This window comes from Chlorocebus sabaeus, chromosome 4 (assembly GCF_047675955.1).
Source record: "Chlorocebus sabaeus isolate Y175 chromosome 4, mChlSab1.0.hap1, whole genome shotgun sequence".
NCBI classification, from domain to species: domain Eukaryota; kingdom Metazoa; phylum Chordata; class Mammalia; order Primates; family Cercopithecidae; genus Chlorocebus; species Chlorocebus sabaeus.
Window position 1 is genome coordinate 82745524 of NC_132907.1, and position 22626 is coordinate 82768149.

Sequence of the window (22626 nt, forward strand, 5' to 3'; positions counted from 1 at the left end):
TATTTTAGCACAAAAGTAAATGCTTTGCTTAATTGTGGTAAAAATCCTTAGTTATTTTTGTGGTATAGGGGTCTCATTTCCAGTGTTACATTGATCATATGCTTTTTCCCTTATTTTAATGGTTGTATTGGATCTAGATCTTCCATTTGGGCTGCCTGCTTATCGCTTCAGAATGTGCCCATTGACTTTGATGAATCCTAGGCCCCCAAATTGCAATTTTTTCTATAAACAACCTCAGTCGAAATTCATTTAATCAGGTGGAATGAGACATTTTCAGTTTAATATGAAGCTTATTTACTCAACCATATCCTCCATTAGTGAAATGTGTCTTTGTCTTTTTCTTGAAACTAGACTGTGTGCCTTGTTTTAGTTAAAAGGAAAAAAAAAAACACCTACCATGTTAGTACATGAATCAGCAACTTTACACATGAAAAAATACAAATACACTTAATTATTTTTGTTTGTATACAGTTATGCCAAGTTTATCGTATTTGTTGACAATCTCCTTCAGTGCTTTTTAACTACTGTTTGAAAGCATACTCTTCCCGAGAATCTCAGAAAAATCTAATTATTTGTTCTAGTGCTTTTTTTGTACGCTTTTTGTGTTTGGGAGAGTTTTCACTTATTTGTGCTTGATGAAACTCTTGATGTTGTCATGTTAAAATGTTCTATTCATTACAGATTTTGACGTAATTTTTTGTGTTTACTATTTATTTTTATGTTTAATGGTGGTGTGTTATGTGTGTTTGACATGGTTTGGCTGTGTCCCCACTGAAATCTCATCTCGAATTGTAGTTCCCATAATCCCCGTGTGTCATGGGAGGGACCTGGTGGGAGGTAATTGAGTCCTAGGGGCAATTACCCGCCTGCTGTTCTTGTGATAGTGAGTGAGTTCTTACAAGATTTGATGGTTTTATACGGGGCTTTCTGCCCCTACCTTTGGTCATTCTTCTCCTTCCTACCATCATGTGAAGAAGGACATGTTTGCTTCCCCTTCTACCATGATTGTAAATTTTCTGAGGCCTCCCAGGCCCTGTGGAACTGGGAGTCAATTAAACCTCTTTCCTTTATTAATTACCCAGTCTCAAGTATTTCTTCATAGCAGCATGATAATGGACTTATATAGTGTTGTATATGAGTAGTTCTTTTATTGTTGGCATTTTTTTATTTTAGCATGTTTCCTTTTGAGCACATTTGTGTAGATGGTTCCAAAAGAGACAAAAGGCATACTTACCTGCAACTGTATAACAATTAATTTCAGTCTTCAGTTTATGGGAAATAGAATCTTTATAGAAGAAAATGCTAGAAGGATTTGTGTTGAAAAATTATAAGTGCTGTTATAGAAAATTCTTTATTCTTGTCCCTGGCTCATGTGAGGGTTTACTTTTCAGCATCTTCTTAGGAGAAAACTCTTTGTGAAAATGGTATCTTAAAGTAGTCTATTATTGAAAGCTACTTCACTAAAATGTAAAATATGAATATATTTTTACATCAGCACAGGAAGTGAGTAAATAGGTGGTGTTCTTAGAAATGTTAGAAATGTGGACCCTAAATAAAGATTGCAGGAAGATGAATTAAACAGGGGAATTGTGACAGTAAACTTAGCCTAAATCTCACTATGGCAAGTTGTCTTGTTTCAGAGTAATAGATCGTAATTTCCTATGTCTCCCATCCTTCTTGTGATGAGAATCTGATCCTCTCCCATTGATAGATGAGCTCTGTATTTCCTCTTCTTCATTGCAGTTAGGCTTAGGACTATAGTGGAAAGGGAATGCATGTGACTAGGGCTACAGGGAAGTAGACCTCCTGTCTGGTTCTTCTGAGATGCTCATTCTTAAAAACCAGTCACCATGAGGTGAACATGTTCAAGACCCTTGTAAAGGGGCCATATGGACAGGTATGCAGTCTCCAGGCATGCAGCACCATCTGAACTCCTGGCTGATGCCAGCACCGACTTGGCAGCCTTTCCAGTGAGCCATCAGCAGTGGAGTCCTGAGCCCCAGCTAATGCTGTGTGAAGCAGAGGCTGTCTGTCTTCATTGACATTTGGAGATAGATGACCAAAGTTAATGATGGTTGTAGTTTTAAGTCAGTAAATCTTGAGGTGGTTTGTTACACAGCAGTAGATAACCAATTCACTCATTTTTTTCCATGTTTTTGAAAAATCAGTCATGTTAGATAATTTTCTCTACTTCTAAGTCTTATGATTCTATGTAGCCTGGAGTGAATTAAAAAAAAAAAAAAGCAGCTTATTGAGATTTACTCACATACCATACTGTTCCCTTCTTTATGTGGTTTCATTATATTCACAGTCACTCCAGGAAACCACTATTATACTTTCTGCTTCTGTAGATTTTCTTATTCTGATTGTTTCATGTAAATGGAATTGGAAATATATGGTCTTTTGTAGAGGGCTTCTATTGATTATCATAATATTTCAGGTTTCATTCATGTTGTAGCATGCATCAGGATTTCATTACTTTTTACTGCCAAATAATCCATTGTATGGATATACCTCATTTCATTTATGCAGTCATTCATTGATGGCCATTTGGGTTGTGTTTACTTGTCTATTTGGAATAGTGTTGCTAGGAGTATTTGTGTACAAGTTTGTGTGGACGTATGTTTTTATTTCCCTTGGGTACATACCTAGGAGTGGAAATGCTGGGCCACATGAAAACACTAGGCTAACATTCTAAACTGCCAGGCTGTTCCTGTATTTTATGAGGATTACAGTTTCTTCACATCTTTGCCAACACTTGATATTTTCTGACTTTTTTGACTATATGCAGAATAGTGAGCTGAGGTAACACTGAAATGAACTGCTAGACCAGAGCCTAAGGACATAAAAAAAAAAAATTCAATGGCAGAACAACAATACATTTTAAAATATGTAAATATTACATTAAAAAATATTAGCCATATATTTAGTCAGTAGACAAAATAAGTTCCCAAACATGAGTCGTGGCAGCATACCCACGCCTGTGAAGAATATAGAAGCCAAGTTCCATGTGTTGCAGGTGGGAAAACCAATGATGTTTGACTTGCAAACTGTGGGTGGTGGGGTGAGACAGGAAGGGGGGCTGTAGGAGCTGTCTTCAAACATGGTTATGCAAAAGAAGAATCAAACTTTTGTTCAATAACTGTTGTACAACTGAGAAGAGCATTAGGATAAAGGGTCAAAATTTAGGAGAAGCAGGTGTCAGTTTTGTGTCAGATATGAATCTTAGTTACAAATTTGAGGCATTTTAAGCTGAAAGGAATAACTCAGAGATTTAGGTAGCCCCCCATATCTTTGGAAGGAACAAATAGGTTTGGGGTTTACACTGCAAGTGACAGTGGCAAGTTTTACTGTAGATCTGCCTTGGGGATGTGTTGAAAAGGTAAACTTTTTTTTTTTTTTAATGGAAAAAATGTTGTCAACGATGCCAGCAAATGACAAATTTAGGGAAGTACTCTCAAGTGCTGCCAGTTCCTGCTGTCTCTTCGGGAAATTCGCTGACAAGCAGTCATCAATGACAGACCTTTTGACCAGTTGGTGACAGCACACAGATGTGCCATAGCTTGTCAGTAAATGTGCTAAGATGCAATTCTTTTTAGCCCCAGGTGTGGCTGGGTAAGCTCTTCGTACTGGCTTCATCCATGGCATTGCACAGTGTGCGCAAAGTGTATTTTCTAACTACCATATGAAACTAGGATATGAAAAAAGTTGGAAAGGATCTCTGAGATATGTATATATATACACACACACAAACACGCATATATATATATATATATATGTATGTATGTATATATGTATATCAGAGCTACCCCCAAATTCAAAGAGAGAAGCAGTGAAGTCCTAGCTGTTAGAATTAAGCAAGGAGAATCTGAATGAGTATCTGCGAGGGACTTAAAATAGAGAGAAGATTTAAGGAAATGAACTAAGGACTTCTCCAAATCGTAGATATTGTTAAACTCTGACATATAACTTGTTAGTAGAATCTACTTATTAGTATTTCATCGCTAAGGATAAATATTGCAAATTATTTTTTAATATGGACAACATTTAAATATAGTTTTGTTGTTGTTGTTGTTGTTGTTGTTGTTCCTGCTAAGAATCTTTCCTCTGTGGTCTGAGATATTCATACTTTGTAAATATGTAGTATCTAACAACAGACAATTTATTATGTGGCATTAGAAACCATTGTCTCCAGTACAAGTCTGGGTCAAGACTTGAGGTAGGACATCTGATCACCTTTGTTAATTAGGGGGAAATTCACTCAGTACTACTGGGCTGTAATCTATTTTAAGGATCAGTTCAATTTTCATGGCTTCTGCCATGACACAGAGTGAGATACATGACACGTGCTTCTGAAGGAGAAGTATGCCATCTTGTTTTAAGGATTTATTCATAAGTGGCCATGGTGTGTGGGCTAATATTCTGCATGATGGAAAAAGTGATACATTTGGCATCAGTAGACTTACTTCAGATTCCTCCAGCATTTTCTTACTGAATGGCCTCAGTTAAGTTATGTAACATTTATGAAATTGATTTTAATTCTTTGATAAAATGAAGACCCTTAGATCTCAGTGTTGTGATGGAATGTATGTATATAATAACACATATTTTAAAAACACATATTAGTTTATTAAGATGCCCATGGAAATCTATGCTCCTTAGTCGATATCAGCTTAACGAATCACTCTTTGCCATCTCTCGTTGACAATTCGACAGTGAAGAATATGCAGTCTCAAGCTTAGGATTAAATCAGGAAATCCAGTGGTGAATCTGAAGTTTCTTTCATCACTAAGGTAATTGGGAGAGAGGAGAGGATATTTGGCAGAGAAAAAAATAATAATAAATTAGCTTTCAGAATTTTACTTATTGTCAGATTATTACATGAGATGGTCTATAAATACGCTGGAGAGAGAGAGTGAGGCGTTTCAAAGCTCCTTGATTACACTTCAGCATGTTACATTTCAGTGTTCTGGGAGGAGTTGTAGATTTTTTCTTACTTTTTTTTTTTTTTTTTGTAAAGAAAAATAAACATATGTGTTAGAACTCTTGATAATTGGGTCATTTTTGTTGCTGTGACTTAAAGAGTCTGGATCACAAGAGTGTTTGCAAGTCCCAGCACCTGCCAGTGTCTGACATCAAGAGGCTTTGGGGAAATCAAAGAGAACCAAGTTGTGTTGCTCATCTTGGTCAGCACATCGAGTAGTTATTATATGTGAATGAAGAAGGAGATATTTCGTACAGAAGCAGGAGCTCAGAGCCAGAGATGACCAGTAGAACATGAGGTTCTGGGGTTTCCAGAACTTGGACTAATCGAAATTCTCACAAAACGTGGGGTAGGAGACTCTAGGTAGTCCTTATTAAATCTCAAGAATGTTAGCCACTATTTGAATTAGGTTGTGCAAAGTGCCCCTGTGTCCCTTTGAGACATCTTCCTTCTTTTGGATTCAATGGAAAGGGCCTGTCATAGTGCCTGGAATATGGAAGCTGCTCTTTGCATAGTAGCTACAAATATGAATGTTGAAATTATTTTATTAATTGGTAATGAGTAACAATAGTAATAAATTTCAAACTTAACCACCGAGATTGAATTGAATGTGTGAAATTCACTTCAGGAGTCCTGATGTTTTATTGCCATTGGGCTATTTTATGGAAGTAAATAAATCTGTCTATTTTATTTAAATTGTTGGAATATGTTTAAGAAGGTGTTGATAGCATTAATAGTGAGTGATATGGTTTGGCTGTGTCCCCACCCAAATCTCACCTTGAATTGTAATAATCCCCACGTGTCAAGAGTGGGGTCAGGTGGAGATAACTGAATCATGGGGGCAGTTTCCCCCATACTGTTCCCATGGTGGTAAATAAGTCTCACGAGATCTGATGGCTTTATAAATGGGAATTCCCCAGCACAAGCTCTCTTTTGCCTACCCCCATGTAAGACGTGACTTTCCTTGTCCTTTGCCTTCTGCTATGATTGTGAGGCCTCTTTAGCCATGCAGAATTGTGAGTCCATTAAACCTCTTTCCTTTATAAATTACCCAGTCTTAAGTACATCTTTTTTTTTTTTTTTTTTTTTTTAAACAGTCTCTTGCTCTGTCACCCGGGCTGAAGTGCAGTGGCACGATCTCAGCTCACTGCAACCTCTGCCCCCAGGGTTCTAGCAATGCTTAGCTACTTAGCCTCCTAAGTAGCTGGGATTACAGTTGCCTGCCATTATGCCTGGCAAAAAAAAAAAAAAAAAAAAAAATTTGTATTTGCAGTAGGAATGGGTTCTAATGGCACTGTGCCCTACCAGGTACATCTTTATTAGCAGCCTGAGAATGAACTAATACAGTGAGTAAGGTGAAACTCATTTTCTGTCTTTTCAAAAAATCACTATTTCATGACATAATTTCTAGTATCAAGACTAGTACTTTTGGCCAGGCATGGTGGCTCACGCTTGTAATCCCAGCACTTTGGGAGGCCGAGGCGGGTGGATCACCTGAGGTCAGGAGTTTGAGACCAGCGTGGCCAATGTGACGAAACCCTGTCTCTACTAAAAATACAAAAATTAGCTGGGCATTGTGGCACACACCTGCAGTCTCAGCTACTCGGGAGGCTGAGGCAGGAGAATTGCTTGAACCCGGGAGGCAGAGGTTGCAGTGAGCCAAGATTGCGCCACTGTACTCCAGCCTGGTGACAGAGTGAGACTCCATCTCAAAAAACAAAAAACAAAACAAACAAAAAAAACACAAAAATTAGCTGGGCATCGTGGTGGGCACCTGTAATCCCAGCTACTTGGGAGCCTGAGGCAGGAGAATTGTTTGAACATTGGTGGAGGAGGTTGTGGTAAGCTGAGATCGCACCACTGCACTCCAGCCTCAGTGACAGAGCAAGACTCCATCTCATAAATAAATAAATAAAAAGACTAGTACTTTCCAATTTCTTAACTGATGGGATTCAATTTTAGGTTAAATGAATGAATGAATGATTAAATAAGTAACAACTGTTAGAAATTGTATATATGGAGAAAATAAGTAAATGAAATTTAATATATTTAGGTAGATTCAAGGGTTACAAGGCTGTGATGTGAATATTTCAATAGCAGTAATACCTCACATTTAAGTTTAAAAGAATTTAACCCAATTAAATAATCTCTCCTATTCACAGTAATGCTATCTGGGCACATGTTTGAATTTGACCTTTTTGATGACGTACACATAAATAAATGAATAAGAAGTTACAGTTATCCTTTGTTAACTTCTGTCATTTATTTTATTATTTAAACTAATTAGTTAAGTGTATAACTAAATTGCTATTCTTTTTGTTGTTGGGTTTACCTTTTTCAAGAAACATTACGACTTGGTAATGATGTAGTATCACATCAGGTCTGGTATAAAGGAATATGGAAGTTACTATGGGAAACCACTTATGAGTGGCTGTCAAGCTTGCCCTAATTGCTCACTTTGTGGATAGTCCAGATACCCCATGTTCATACTGGTCGTAGAGGGTTGGTGGCCCCACAGTGGTTACTTGGACAGATGCGGACACATCAGTGCATTTTTCTGAGTCCTTTCATCCCAGCATTATTATGTATTGAACGAAGTCTGCTTGTCTATGATAGAAAGTTTGGATAATTGGAACCCTTGTTTTCTGCTCTGTAAAGAAAGCTAGAATGCTTGCTTGTTCAACTTTTTGGATTCGTGAGAGATCCCAGTATTCTTACAATAAATTGTTTTTTGTTGTTGTTTGATTTTGTTTTTTGTCATTTTCATTTTTTTTTTTTTTTGGTTTGCTTAAACTAGCTCAAATTGACCTTCTGTCGCGACCAAATGAATTCTAACTAATTAATGTATTTGGGACTGGGATGGGTAATCTCCTTATAGGCAGGCCCATAACATTTCCATTTCTATCTTAAGACATTTGTAAGATGCCTTTAAGAAGCTATGCATGAATTGAAGCATTCTAGAATATTGGCTCCTGGCAAGGCCTCCCAGAACTGAATTTCCAGAAAAGAGTAGGAAAGGTAAATCTACTTGTCACATGTATCTGTTATTTGGACAACGTTCTGGAGATGTTTTAAGGATCTTTTCCTTTCTTAAAAAGGCTTGACTAACAGGAGAGTTTTGGAGTTAACAGTTAAGTCAGTTACTGGAGAATACATTGAAAAATTCATCAGAATGTGCCCGTCTGGATTCACTAAGAAGGAACAGTTACAAACTGCCTTGTTTTATGTTTGTGTGTTTTCCTTTATTTTTTTCCCCAACAGATTACCATACAGATAAAGCAGTGACAACCTGAAGATGTAATGCTTCATGATTTCAGTAAAGCATTTGGCAGTCTCTTATGATATTCTTGTGTAAAAATGAGTGAATAAGGAGTTCATGCTTGATAGTATCTTTCACATCTGCTCTGGCTATGGGACTAAACTTGCCCAGAGAGTATTGGATATTAAATTGGGGCATTTATTATCCAATCACCCCAATCATTGTGTCTGGTAACTTAGGGCCATGAAGAAAAATTCACTCTAAGACAGACACCCTATCTCCCAAAGCTTAAGGTATTTTATTTGTACATAACTATTATTGCTTCTTTTACTGATAATCATAAACATAATAGCTAATAATAATGTGTCACAATACACATACATTTTCATTCTTTACCTTCCTGAATTTTTTTTTTTTTTTTGGACGGAATCTCCGTCTGTCACCCAGGCTGGAGTGCAGTGCTGCGATCTGGGATCTGGGCTCACTGCAAGCTCCGCCTCCCAGGTTCACGCCATTCTCCTGCGTCAGCCTCCTGAGTAGCTGGGACTACAGGCGCCTGCCACCATGCCTGGCTAATTTTTGGGTATTTGTAGTAGAGATGGGGTTTCACTGTGTTAGCCAGGATGGTCTCGATTTCCTGACCTCATGATCTGCCCGCCTTGGCCTTCCAAAGTGCTGGGATTACATGCGTGAACCACCGTGCCAGGCCCCCTGAATTCTTACAATTTACATATAAGGAAGATTGCATCATCCCCAAGTTAAAATGAAGATAAGGCTAAGAGAGATTTCACAACCTACTCTGGGTCACATGCTATTAAATGTGAGAATGGCATTCAAACCTAAATTTTCCGACCTTTCAAGTGGGCTTACTTCTATCTACTCTGTAAATGCATGTAAATGAAGGCAAACAGTGTTATGCTCTGTAACTTTACCTGAGTAAGGTATTAAGAGGGGAAGAGAGAAATCCATGCAGTAATCTTTAGAAAAATATGGAACTGGTCATAAAAGAAAATACGTCATTATCCCTAGGAAAATAAAAACATTTAAAGATTTGTGGAGACATTTGTTTTGCTGTCTGGAAGGCCGACTCCAGCCAGGTTTTGATGAGGTTTCCCTTTTTTTCATTTTCTACCAATTTTAGCTCCACAGGAGGACTCCTTCCATCAAATTCATTCGCTATGTTTCAGAAGCAATCACAAGACTTATCTTTCACTTTCTCTTTAAAAATAAATTAAGTCATCATTCACAGCAAATATATACTCCCTGTGTAACAAAGTTAAATATAGAATGTAATTTACAGTTAAGCTAATATTGAACTTGCTGTCGAGGCTACAGTCTTGTTAGGGACCTGCCATACTTGAATGGAGTCCTTAGAGTCCCTCCTCCATGCTGTCCCCAGTGTCTATGCCATACTTCCAGGTGAACAGTAGGTCCAGAAGCCTTGATCATTAAAGATGGCAAGTTTAGATTGTGTTAATGAATGTTTTAAACCATTTATTTTAGTCTTCAAATCCATCACATTTTTCATTACAATTTGCACCCTAAAAAAGTTGCAGAATTAAGGCTCTGTGTTACATTTTATTTCTCTGTATTGAAATGGAGCTGATATTTAAATATTCTAATGATATCCAGGTTGTTACAGAAGTCTTATCCTCGTGACGAAAATACTAGGAGAAAAACTGTCGCGTGTGTGTATGTGTGTGTGTATATTCTATTTTTTGTTTGTTTTGTTTTGTTTTTGAGACAGAGTCTCGCTCTGTCACCCAGACTGGAGTGCAGTGACACAGCACGATCTTGGCTCACTGCAACCTCTGCCTCCTGGGTTCAAGCAATTCTCCCTCAGCCTCCTGAGTAGCTGGAATTATAGGGTGCATGCCACCGTGCCTGGCTAATTTTTATATGTTTATTAGAGACGGGGTTTCACCATGTCGATCAGACTGGTCGCAGACTCCTGACCTTGTGATCCGCCTGCCTCGGCCACCCAAAATGCTGAGATTACAGGCGTAAGCCACTGTGCCTGGCCTACATATTGTATTTCTAATATAGGTAGGTGCTAATAGTCTCCACGAAGAATGGTTTTTAAATTCAGACCTTATAACAATAGTAATATTAACAACAAAAACAAATGCTATTTGTGAAGTCACCCATTCACATTGATTTCTCTCATCCCAAAATAAGAAGTAAATTGCTGACAGTATTTACTGTTTCTGTCTGGTCATAGTCAATATAGGGGAGAGGAATATCCTATGTTCTCATTACTTCTTCCTTCTGCCCAGTTTGCAGCACTGTGTACATACCATTTTTGCAGGAATGGGGCTGTAACATTATTTTATTTATCTTTAGCCTGACCCCGAGGATACTATGAATGACTGTATTATCAAAAAATACCTCTGCTTTCCTGTGCTGCTGTTCAATAGCATTTCCCCATTTTCATTATGGTGTATACTTAATCAAAAAATAATATTATAGAAACATCTTCTCCAACTGGTATATTTAGTTCTAATTTAAACTTATTTTAAGCTATTAAGTATGCTAACTGTGGGAAGTTACTAAACTGATTTCTAGGATGAATGACTCTTTTGTTTTATTTTACACCTTTTTTTTAATGTGTAAAAACAATCCTTGCGCCCACCAATTTATAAAAATATCACTTCAATTATACCTATTTAATCAGCATCGTTGGAAAAATGAGTTTCGAATAAAAGAATTTAGAGTTTGAACTTTACAAGTATTTTAATATTTCTATTTAAATTGTCTTTATAAAATTATTTTTATTTTAACATTGCTTTAGCCCTTTATTGAATAAAGAGCAGAACACTACCAACATTTCAGCATTTTCTTGATGTCTCAGTGTTGTTAGTAGGAATACTACATTTCATCCATAGTTACAGAAGCAAGGACTGTGAAACTTCAGAGAGACAGGCCTGTATCCTAAGAAAGTTGCTGAGAGTTACTTTGTTGAAAATATTTCTGAAAACTCTTTAAAAATCAGCCACCACTTTGCCTTTAAAAAAAATGTAATGAAAGCATTTATCTGTGTTAGCCCAGAGTCCCTGCAACTTTCAGAAGTAGTCACTGTGGAATCAAAGGTCAAAGCCTTTTTCTCCCTGTTGATTTAATAGAAGTAGTAGTTTGTATGTGTCTAGTTCTTTACAGTTTACCGACTGGTTCTGCAAACATTGTTTGATTTGACCTTGCCCTACATGATGGAGCTGGCTGGGGACATTTAGCTCTCACTTCACAGGCAAAGAAATTCAGAAAGCAAAGATCTTAAGTCTTTTATCCAACATTACACAAATTATAAACTCCCAATCCAAGACTAGAAGTCAGTGTTTGAACTCGTAGTAATAGTAATGTTAACTAATTATCATTGAGGACTTACTGTGATCCAGGCACCGTGCCTCACACACATTGTCTTATTAATTTGCCCACCTACCAAAATCATATACAATTCCCAGCCCATCTGAAAGATGAGGAAACTGAGGCTTAATGGAATAAGTTAGCATACTTAAGGCCATGTGGCTAGTATGTGACAAAGTATGAATGACCAAGGTGTGAAGGTTATCCACAGACGAAACTATACTTCATTTTAACAATAACCAGCAGTGTTGTAAATATATTTTATTACATTATTTAACCTCTCTGTGCTTTAGTTTTATCTGTTAAAGTCAAGTTAATAATCGTATTTATCTTACAGAATTGTAAGAATTTCAAAGTTAATATATCTAAAGAACTTAAAACAGTGCATAACATGTAGTAATGACAAAATAACCATTAGCTATTACTTTTTTGTGACATTAGCATTAGAATATCTGCTTGATTTTTTAATATAAAAGACAATAGTGAAACCTGAATGTACATTTCTATATGTAAGTGGCATGTAATGAGCATGCCTTACATGTTAAAATTAGGACTATGCTGATTAAATAGATATTTTAAAAATGCTATCAAATTAGGCCAGTTGGCCAGGCACAGTGGCTCATGCCTGTAATCCTAGCACTTTGGGAGGCCAAGGCGGGCGTGTCTTCTGAGGTCAGGAGTTCCAAGAGTAGCCCGGCCAAAATGATGAAACCCCATCTCTGCTAAAAATACAAAAATTAGCCTGGTGTGGTGGCACATGCCTGTAATACCAGCTACTCTGGAGATTGAGGCAGGAGAATCACTGGAACCCAGGAGGCAGAGGTTGCAGTGAGCCAAGATCATGTCAGTCTGGGTGACAGAGTGAGACTTCCTCTCCAAAAAGAAAAAACAAATTGGCCAATCATTGGTAAGAAGAATGGGAATCTCAGTGATTTCCCTTTGATAATTAAAGTCAATAAGAAACACATTGGAAGGAAATTAAATGTATTATCTGTACAAATGATGTGGAATGACAAGGGTTTAAACTTGTTTTTCGTATGTTTAAACTGAATAGGCAAAGGATCAGATTGCCTGGTATTTTGTTTTGCTATGACAAAGGATAAAAGAGAAATATAGCAAAAACTCTGATGCACATAGCAAACTCGACCCTAACCTCCCTTCCACTGAAAATGCCACTGTAGTGGTGCACTGCCTGGACGTTCAGCTGTAACTGCTGGCAAAGGCAACAGGCTGAGGCATTTAGGGAAAAGATAGAGACGTAGAGTTAAAGTATGTGTTTGTTTTTCATCAGTTCCTGTTTCGTAGATCTACCTTCAAGGATTTCTGCTAATAAGCCAGTGAAGGAGAAAGCGTAGACATTCTTCAAGCTGTTTTTGCTATATCTGAGATCAGTTTTCTTTCTTTCTTCTTTTTTTTTTTGTTTTTTGTTTTTGTTTTTGTTTTTTTTGAGACAGAGTCTTGCTTTTTGGCCCAGGCTGGAGTGCAGTGGTGTGCTCTCAGCTCACTGCAACCTCTGCCTCCTGGGTTCAAGCGATTCACCTGCCTCAGCCTCCTGAGTATCTGGGACTACAGGTGCGCGCCAGCATGCCCAGCTAATTTTTGTGTTTTTAGTAGAGACAGATTTCACCATGTTGGCCAGAATGATCTCGATCTCTTGACCTCTTGATCCGCCCGCCTCAGCCTCCCAAAGTGCTGGGATTACAAGCATGAGCCAGGGCACCTGGCCAGACTGGAGGATTTCTTAAACCATCACCTGATTTAGGAGATGGAGACAAAGGGAAGCAGTCAAAATCCAAATAAGTTGTTCTTGGCTCCTTAAAAGCCGAGGAAGGAACAATCATCTTTCCTTTGCCTGCCCTCTCTTGGGATGCATAGTCATTTCTAACAGGTATTAGAGTTATCTGCAGTCTCCTCTCCCTCACTACATTGAAATGTCTCTGTGGGTTTAAGTTAATCTCTTATAATACAAATGTTTTTATATACCATATGTCACAGAATACATATCATTCATGGATCTTAAATGGAACACTAAAGGCATTTTTCTAAATAACTATTACATTATTAATGTACAAATATGCTTTTTTGTAATATCTTTACTTAATTTTATTAAATGAACATGATTTCTGTTTTTAAAATGTACTTAAAGGACAATTTCACTGTATGATAATTTAGCTGAGAAAACAGTTCAATATTAAAGGAACGTTCTGTACAAAATCTCTCCATAGTAAAAAGAGCCGAACCTAGTACTTACTGACAGCATCATTTGCATTTGTTTTAAGGCTTCTGAATACTTTGTCTATGTTTTTTAAATGATGGAAGCAGTTCTCTCTGCACTGTTCTTATTGCTTTCTGTACAGTTGTTAACTTTTTACATTGTTTTTGCAGGTCATGCTGTATTCTTAGCAAGCAGAAAAAAAATAAAGTGTTTGGGGTTATTGTGTACAATTTTATAATGCAGTTTAGTTCATCATCTTATTTTATCTGACATTTTGACAAGTGCCTTAACAGATCCAAGAAGAGATACTTTTACGTGATTAAATTATTTGAGGAAACACACCCATGTCACAGTGTAGTTGAGAGTTTTTCTAGAGTCAGTGGTCATTGAAGAAGAGATCATTCACACTGCTGTGTAGCTGGGCCCTGGAGTTAACTCTAGCTGGTGATGCTCCTAAAGAATAGCAGCTATGAAAGACTTTCATCTTGTAAATCTTGGCCAGATACTGTCCACTGGCAGAGTGAAACTGCCTTCTCCTTTTCTGGCTTCTGCTGTAAACAATGGGAAAGCTGATTTTCTCTTCCCAGCCTCTTCTGTAGCCGGGTGTGTCACAAGGCATAGCTCTGACACATAAAAGCAGAAACCTACTGTGTTTTTTGAAACAGTTCTTGCTTTCTTGGGAACAGTCGATGCACTGCCATTCTTCAATCTTATAGGACACCTAGTTTTCATTTTCTTATCGTGGTAGATTCCCTGGTAGGAAAGTTCATAATCAAAAAACTAATTACTGATGCATGTGACGATTTGTGCGAATCTCAAAGGCACTATGTTAGGTGAAAGGAGACAGACGCAAGAGGCTATGTATGATTCTACTTATGTGATATTCACAAAGACATAACTGGAGACAGATCCCATCGGTGGATACCTGCGGGTGAGGGGAGGGGACTGACAGCAAAGGGAAGGAGGGTACTCTTCAGGGTGATGAAACATTCTGTATCTTGATGTTGTGGTGCTTACCCTGCCTTAAATGTGGCCTGATGCCTGGGACTGCAACGGAGCTCATGGCCCTGAGTTGACAAACAGCACTCCCAGGCTGGGGAAGCATCCGGAATGATGGGGCCTGTGTCTTCATCATGCTTGAGCAGCACTGCGGAAGGCCTGCCCTAGACAATCCCAGACTCGCCAAGCAAGAAAAATAAACTTGTATATTTAAGACATTGTTATTCAGGTTGTGCAAATGGATACATCCTAGCAGATTAGTATCCTGTAAATAAAAGACCTGTTACTAGTGCTATTATCATTCTTAGAACTACGCCGATCTCTCCAATATCTAGAGATAACCATGATTAAACCCTTAAAGAAAGGTTTCGTGTTTTCTTACTTAAAGCTTTTCACTTTACCAGATTTCTTGGCCCCCTTTGGTAATGTTTAATTGCTTTTTTCCTTAGTAAACTGATGCACATTATATATTATAGTAAAAATTAAATACATTACTCTCCAATTGGTATTGTTACATTTTACCACTGATAAATCTATTTACCTATTAAGTTTTAACAAATCGTCTTTATAGACAGGTGTGGTGGCATGCACCTGTAGTCCCAGCTACTTGGGAAGCTGAAGTGGGAGCATTGCTTGAGCCTGGGATGAGGAGGGTGTAGTGAGCCAAGAACGTACCACTGAACTCCAACCTGAGTGACAGAGTGAGACCCTATCTCAAAAAAAAAAAAAAAACAAACATCTTTAAAACATATTTTTAATCATCAATATATTTCTTCTGAATATATGTAACATATTTTTAATCATCAATATATGTCTTCTGAATATATGTGAGTTACCACTTAGCATAATAGCTAATGTCCTACAGTCAGCAAAATGCAGAAATTTGGGAGTGGAAAGTTTTAGAAATATTTCACTTTGTCTCTGAAGATGTAGAAATAGAGGCTCCAAGAGATTAATAGAGTCATGCAGTGAGAGCTGTCTATAGTGATGATGTTTGAAGACCTTGAAGCTTTTTTGAAGCTTTTCTTCTTTTGTTTTTAAACAGACTTTGTAATCGCAAATTGTTGTGTGTCTAAAATACTGGCTTACAAAAGTGATTTTCATAACAGAGAGAGTAGGAAGAAGATACTGTATTTTTAATTTATATTTTGGTTTACTCTAAAAAATAGTTGAAAATTTATCGTTTAGTATGTACTGTGGCATTTGCGTGTCCTGTGTTCCTGGTTTTGGGGATTTTGGACTATCACTCATCGCCTATTGTAGTTTTTTCCCGTGGTATCTTCCTGGACTATAGAGACTGGAAAGGAAAAATATATTTCCCAGACTCCTTTTCATTTAGGGTCCTGAATTTGTTTGAGGTCTTACCACTTGGATTACTTGCATGAGAAAAAGAAGGCGGAAGTCAGATGCAGGTCATCATTCTGCCTCCGCATGGAGACAACGGCTATGTTCTGTAGAAGAATCATTAGGTCTGTGTGCATGAGAGGAGGATGGGACTGGCAGGCCGGCTCTGTTTCTGCAGTCACACCTTGTCAAAAGTCATGCTTATGGGACACCTAGTTCTCACTTCCTTATTTTAGTAGCTTCCCTGGTAAGAAAGTTCATCAACAAAAGAAAACTAATTACTGATACATGTGATAATTTGTGCAAATCTCAGAAGCACTGTGTTTCTGCAGTCACACGTTGTCAGAAGTCATAGTTTTGGGACACCTAGTTCTCACTTTCTTATTTTAGTAGCTTTCCTGGTAGGAAAGTTCATCATCAAAACACCTAATTACTGATACATACAACAATTTGTGCAAATCTCAGAAACGCTATGTTAAGTGAAAGGAGACTAACACAAGAGACTGTGTGTGATTCTACTGATGTGATATTTACAAAAAGACATAACTGTAGACAATCCTATCAGTGGATGCCTGTGGACCAGGGCAGGTGGCTGACAAGTAAGGGAAATAGAGTACTCTTTAGTGTGATGAAGCACTCTGTATCTTGAGTTGGTGGTGCTTACCTGCCTGTATAAGTTTGCCAAAATGTGTTAAACTTTATACCTAAGAAGGGTAAATTTTACTGAATGTAAGTTTTCCTACAATAAACTTGACTTTCAAAAAATATTTGGAAAGCACAGATGTTGAGAAGGCCTCATCCCTATGCCCTGCTCTGCCCGTATTTTACCACCATGATTCAGCGATCACACCAATGGAAATGGTTTCAGAGTTTTGCTTTTGTTTTGTCTTTAGCCTAAAAAAGCACACATTTATGAGTTCAGTTTCTGCGAGTCAGATGTCCAGGCACAGATTAGCTGGACCCCTTGCTCAGGACCTCACACAACTGCAATTAGGGGTTGGCTGGGTTGGGTTTTGTTGAAAGCTCTACTGGAAAAGAATTTGCTTCCAAGTTCACTCAGGCTGTTGGCAGAATTCGTTCAGACTTCCAGGTCTGAAGGCCTGGGCTACTGTCTGGCTCAAGGCTGGAAGCTACTCTCAGTTCCTAGAGGCTACCTGTGGTCCTTAAAGATTACTCGTAATTCCTAGCCATGTGGAATTTCCCAGTACAGCTGCTGCTTCCTCTAGCCAGCCAGGGGAGCCTCTAGAGTGAGTCTGTTCCCAAGACAAAGCCTCACATAATGGCATGTGTATATAGTGGAGTGTAATCATAGGTATGACATCCCATCACTATGCCATATTCTTTTGATTAGGAGCAAGTCATTAGTCCTATCCACACTCAAGATGTGGGGGACTGCATAAAGGTGTGGACACTCTAAAGTTGTTCACCATAGAGTCAAGGGGAAGACAAAAGGGATAGAAGACAAAGGATCAAGGTTCAATTCTGACAGCATTACTTCCCTGAAGGGATGTTCACTGTCTTCAGAGGCTAAGCTCAACTCAGCTCTTTTTTCAAAATGATATTTCAAGAGAATTAAAATGTTCCTATATGAATAAAACAAAGAGTAGAAGCATCACATGAACCCCTCTCTCACTACTCAGATATATACTATTTACATTTTCAGATGTCTCATCCCAGGTATCATTTCATTTATATGCCCACATACACATATTTTCATATAAGTAGGATCTGGCTGTATATACTGTTTTGCAGTTTGTTGAATTATTTCTCTCCTCTGCCTTTTGCTTTTTCCACTTGTATTACTTTAGCCTTTTCTCTTTCTAATAATTATTCTCAAGTGTGGTCCATGATTTGCTCAGGAATGGAGTTGGGTGGGGGAAGAATTCTGGCTGGCGTACTGCTCAGATACATTGTTTCTCCACACACAATGTGTAGCTTCCTTTGGGTTGGAGACACATCTTTGAGCAGAGGAGCTGATCATCCTGGCAGAAGGTCAATGTGGTATTTGTCCTGTTCAGGCATTTGGTTGGCTATTTGGAGATGACTTATGCCTGCACCATTGACAGATGTCAGCTCTTCAAAAGCTTATGGCTATTTTTTCTTTCCCTTCTGGATTTATCTTCAGACAGTTTCCCTAATTTAATTGTCAGAAAATGAATCATTTTGAGCTGAGATGCTCAAGAGTCTCTCATTTAATTCTAGCAAAATCTGCCTTCTGCTTGAGCTCCGGAGAGAAACACATTGGCTTTGTGTGTCCTTAGTTTAGTTTCACTAGGTTTGCATTTGTATTGTAGATATTTTCCATTTTTATTACATGGGATTATGTTGTTTTCCTCCATTGCAGTGGGGTTCAGGGAAGGGAGCCAAGTAAATATGCTTTCGGTAGGTAGCTTTTTCCTTTTTCCTAACTCTGAGCCACGACTAAACTGTGACAGCTGTGTCATAATTGGTCTGGACATAGGGCCTCCAAAGGAACAAGCTGAAGACAAATTCAGTTAGAGGTGGGCTTAAGTACACTTCTCTTATTTTGGGTTAAAGGTTAGGATGCATCCATTAGAGGAGCCCTCCGGGACCAACACAATCCGTTCCGAATCTAAGTGGCCTCCACTAATGCTTGCTAGAACATCCTCTGGAAACTAGAACTTGAACTGTATCCCTGATGCTCAGGACTTGGGTCCAGGATCCCTCTCTGTGACTGAGGTGCTTTCAACACTCTACCAGGTGGCAGCTGAGAGGCACTCACTCATGTTTTCATCAGGCTTCTGTTAAAGTGAACCATCTGCTACTCTCTGTCATCTGTTTCTTGACCGAAGTGAAAAATGGTATGTGTTACTTCAGCTCTCATTAGGTAGGCATCTGTATTCTGAGGAGTCTTCTTAATTAGTCTTCCTATAGTGAATGTCAGCCAAGGCCATGCATTGGATTGTTCTGAAGTCTGAGCTGTCTTCACACCTTTGCAGGTAGTACTCGGAGGTCAGACCCGAACAAGATTGATGGGATGAGCACTATTGAGGCTTCTTAGATAATTAATTTCAAATGAGTTTGACTACATCTGGGCTTCTTCTAGTCATTGCTATTAAAACAGCATGTTCAAATTTTTGATCAAAAATCATTTCCTTTCTTTTTCCCTATCCTCTGAATGAAAGATGAAAAAAATTGTAGCGTGCTTTGAGATGAGGATTCCAGTACATGTATTGTTAAGACACTCTATGCTCGTTTAAGATTCCTTGAGAATCCCTCAGAAAAAGATACTTCTTTTAATTTTCCTCCTCCAGGATAATATTCCTTTGCACCTTCTTAACTGTTTTAGTTACTAATTGATTCTGATCAGAGATATGGGGGTCTGATCAAATTATATTTTGTATCTTTATTCCAAAATCTAATTCTTTGGCAGATAAGTATCCAGATAAGTAATTCAAATTCACCCTTTTAAAAAATCCGTTCTATGAGACCCACAAGACTGAAAGCCATCTGTGTATTTACTAAATATAGTAATCCTGTGAAATTGTCTGCTCCCTGAGGGCAGAGACAATATTTTATTCCACTCTAAATCCTGCAATAACTAAAGAAGTACCTTGAACATAGCATTTGCTGAATAAATGTTAGAAAGTTAAGATCTTTTACATATTATACTTGCTGTTGGCAGAAGGTGTGACTCTACAGCAGCAGTGGAGATTTGTCTGTGTGGCTCTCCTCTCTGTGTTCCATTCTGACTGCAAAACCCAGGTAAAGGCAAAGCAAGACCCTGTTGCTTCCAGTAAACAACATGATTCAGGTACCATGCATGTATCCTGACTGTAAGAACACTGTTTTCCTGCTGGAATAATCCACCAAATAGATCAAACCACTATGGTGGTTGCTATCTCCTGATAGCATGTATAAACATGTATCTGTAAACTAGATATATGTTTCATTTGGACAATATAAATCTTTAAAAATTAATTGCCAACTATATATTTTTAATTTCTTTTGAAAATTTGAAAAATTGAAACACCATTCTTCTTGGAACGAATTGACTTCAGTTGACTTGCTCTTAGCCTATTTGGATGGAGCCTGCAGACTCTACCTAACTCTTACCCTAGCCAGCCCGCTGCATTCATGTGTGTAACCTGCCTGATCCTGTAGGAATTTGCCTTGTGATCCCTGAATACTTCATCCTAGAATGTTTCTGTCTTGGTGTTCTCCCATTGCCGTGTTTTGGGAGTAACACTAAAGCATCTGAGTGTTATGGATGTTGGTTAAGAGTTGACATGATCAGGTACTAGGCCTGTCCTCCAAATTAAGTAGGGAGCTTGGCTCTCTGATGCAGTTTGGGGTCCAGGAAGTCAGGGTTGGTTTGTACCTACAGAGATTAGAGCAAGGAGAAATGGAAGAAAGCATCCCAGTCAAATCCGAGCTCAGTCTCTGCATAGGGACCTAAACCATGCTAACAACCTCTGTGTTTTTGAAGAGTACCCAGGGGAAGCCCTCCAGATATGAAGGGATTAGCAGATAGCCAGAAAAGATTCTCCTCTTAGATTTCCACCCTAGGATCCAGTGTAGCAATCTTTGTCCTGGAGAGTGGCTTGGAGTCAGTGACTTGTAATTGTCTTTGCAGTTCTGGGTAGAAGGAGAAAGAGAAGAGGGACAGTAGTAATTGTAGATAGAAGCACTAATTGTTGTAGGAAAAAGAGAAGCAGAACTGATCAAGGGGAATAACTAATATGAACATGTGTCATCTTTTTGGCAGGAAATGCAATAAAACAAGAACTGTCTGCGCACCTCCTTCATGTATTCCATGTGACTATAGGGCAATAGATTGGGAAAACGAATATGTACATGTGGACTTGAAACTACATTAAACAGTGTTCATCACAACAGAAAAATAAACTGGGAGCTAAAATCAGATACTGGGACCTTGAAAAGTGTATCAGCTGTGTCTTGCCACAAGTATGCTATATAACAAACAACCACAAACCCTCATGGTACCCAAAAAGCATTTTTTTGCTCACAGGACTGGGTGGTCAGCTCCATTCTGCTGATTTTGGCTGTGTGTGTCTAGGTTTCAACCAGATGTGGGGAGCAACTGGACCCCCTGGTTCTGTGCGCTGTGTTTCTTCCTGCAGTAGACCTGGCATTTTTTCAGAGTGATGGTTGAGGCATGAGGAAGAGGACAAACCCAACTGCACGAGTGCTTTCCAAGCCTTTGCTTGTGTCCTGCTTCCCAGGATGAGTTATGTGGCTGAGTTTATAGACACAGTGGGAAGGCACTGCAGAATTCATTCTCTTTAAACTTTCGTTGACTCAAGCTGCTGAGATTTTAGGTGGTTTTTACTGCAGCAGAACTCAACCTGTCTGGAGTGATAAAAATCCTTAACTATTTTCTCAGCATCATTTTTGTGTTCTAGCTAATACAAAAATTATACAAATAAGAAATTCATATATTTTATAAGACTTTTTAACAGAAATGCTATATTTATACCACAGGGAGCTTATATTAAGGAGTATTCCATAATTCTTTCTTATTCTTTCTTATACTTATGTATGTATAAATATGTTCTTTTGGGGTTTTAATACATAGACTAGGTCATAGTAAATGAAGTGGGTAAAATTGTATCCTCATACATATTCATCATATATAATGTAGAAAACTCATTAATAATTCTGTATTTCATAATTCTAGCAGTTTAACTCAGAATAAATACAAATATCGAATGTTAGAAATTCTTTGAGAGGTCTGAATAATCACTTGGTCAAAGATGTCTGTTGATGAAATTTGATATTATTATTAGGCTGTCAATGAAGTTCACTTGGGATTTATTTATACTTCATGCACCTTTGTCCTGGGTATCCAGCAGACTGGTTGAAATGCAGCCGTTATCTCTGACGTCCGATGGAATTCTCTGCGTGGAAGGTCCCTAGCTGACGGGGTAGTGCTAGGATTTTCCTAGGGGGAGTTCCTCATGGGGGTTAGGTCTTATTGAAGTAGAAATAGATACTCAGAAAGCCTGCTGTGTCCTGAAGTAAAGAGGAGAAATCTCCACCTGTGGCCCATGGTTTTGTTAAAAGCCTCCTTTCAGAATATTGACAATTTCTTTAGGCATCATGAAAGACAATTATATACAGAATGGGTCTCAGGTAGTCACAGAATATTTAACCAAAGTGAGCATCTGTTTAATAAAATAACTGCCGTGTGATTATATCTGATGCTACTCATGAAATAAAGATAATCATTTCTGTCTTCACCAACTTCCTAAGTATTCTTTCAACGTGACAGGTTTATATTATAGCCCAAATCCTCAAATTTCAAGTAGATCTCATGCTTTTCAAAGGCTTTTCTCTCTCTTTAGTTCAGTTGTTCAATCAGATTCTTATTTCAAGGTCTTATCTCTTCTTTTCCTCAGCTACCTGGCGCTGTTACTTTTTTCAGAAATATCTCGAGATCTGAGAGCGTTCTATCTAAAATAATCTTCTATTCAACTAGTG

At 38.2% G+C, this 22626-nt stretch overlaps 1 protein-coding gene across 3 annotated transcripts in view; it reads left to right on the forward strand.

Annotated features, from left to right (window-relative positions):
• Positions 1-22626, forward strand: part of CTNND2 (catenin delta 2) — a 928193-nt gene that overhangs the window by 181966 nt on the left and 723601 nt on the right. The window lies entirely within an intron of this gene.